Here is a 1,418-nt window from a genome sequence, read left to right on the forward strand (position 1 = left end):
GTTCGAAGAAATCGCGTGTGCGTTCCCGGATCTACGGCTTTCTCTATCGGTGCGGTAAAAAGCACGGAGGATGTAATACGCAACGACGACCCATCGATGCGACGGTCCTCGTTGTAGTCGATCGCTCTCGCGAAGAGACGGAGTGGGCATATTATTATTCGATCCCTGGGGCTGTACGAGTAAAACGTCTTAAGACGAAGACGGTAAAGACTTTTATGACAAAGTTTCGCACGCCACCGAGTTTTTGGTTCTCTCTTCTCTCCTCTCTCGACCGAGTTCCCATATATGCTTTCTCTCTCAGTCTCGCCAAAATATATAATATTCGTTTAAGACGACGTCGGGGGCGCGGACTTCGTGCGTCGAACACCGGCAAACGTAGCATATATCGCCTGATATGAAAAAAAAATCGGTCACGAGGAGAACTACGAGTATATTCGATAACCTATACACGAAGCGGTGCATAAGCGGGCGGTCGTCCGAAAGGACGACTCACGACGCCGCGTGCACTCACGCAAGTCCGTGACGGTTCTCTCCGCTCTTATTCGTATCCCATTCTTCTTCCTCTCGTCGTCCGACTCTGAAACGTTCTCTTATTATATTTTTAAGAAGAACGACGGCGGGTTGTTGTCGAGGCAAGAAGGGACAGAGAGAGACAGAGGTAGTGTTTCGTAGTCTCTCGTGAACACGATAGATTTATATATCGAGCATGCGTACGAGTTGCACGGTCTCGGCACGACCGCGACGAACGCCGACGAGCGTCCAACAATCGCTCGTACGTCGCGTACGTCCTCTCGTCCGCTCTTATTCGTATCCTTCTTCGTGCGCTTTCCCCTTTCTCCGACTCTGAAACGTTCTCTTTTATTTTAAGAAGAACGACGGCGGGTGGTTAAGGCAAGAAGGGACAGAGAGAGACAGATAGAGAGTAACGATACGCAACGCAAGCAGTCTTAGGTTTACGTGAGCAACCCTCAGCCAGGCGTGGTCCAGGAATTGTATCCGTGGACCGCAATGTGCGTTCGAAATGTCGATGTTCATGTGTCCTGCAGTTCACACGTTGACGCGCAATTAGCTGCGTTCTTCATCGACCCACGAGCCAAGTGATCCACCGTTCAGGGTAATCTTTTATATATTTACAACATTTTTATACTCTTTGTACTCTTAATTCTCGGTTCGAGCGAAGCCGAGTTCCGACACGTTCGACCAACGGGAATCGGACGCGCAGAAGTCGCCATAGGATTGACGACACGAAAATGTTCGAAAAAAAAAACCGACGAACGCGCGAAGATTCGCGCGTCCGTCGGCCGGGCGTAAAGTACATTATGATATATAACAACCATCGAGATCGAAGCTCCGTTCGTCAGGAAACGACGGGGATATACACACCCGATTCTGAATCCTCTGTACAGCACACGATCTCG

At 49.8% G+C, this 1,418-nt stretch overlaps 1 non-coding gene across 1 annotated transcript; it reads right to left on the minus strand.

Moving 5' to 3' along the window:
• Positions 1 to 962: 962 nt before the first annotated feature.
• Positions 963 to 1,117, minus strand: LOC138189473 (5.8S ribosomal RNA). Its single transcript, XR_011176049.1, has one exon. It is a non-coding gene; the product is annotated as a 5.8S ribosomal RNA (ribosomal RNA).
• Between the last annotated feature and the right edge of the window lie 301 nt (positions 1,118 to 1,418).

Source organism: Bombus flavifrons, unplaced genomic scaffold, assembly GCF_040668555.2.
Source record: "Bombus flavifrons isolate JBK064 unplaced genomic scaffold, iyBomFlav1_principal scaffold0065, whole genome shotgun sequence".
NCBI lineage: Eukaryota > Metazoa > Arthropoda > Insecta > Hymenoptera > Apidae > Bombus > Bombus flavifrons.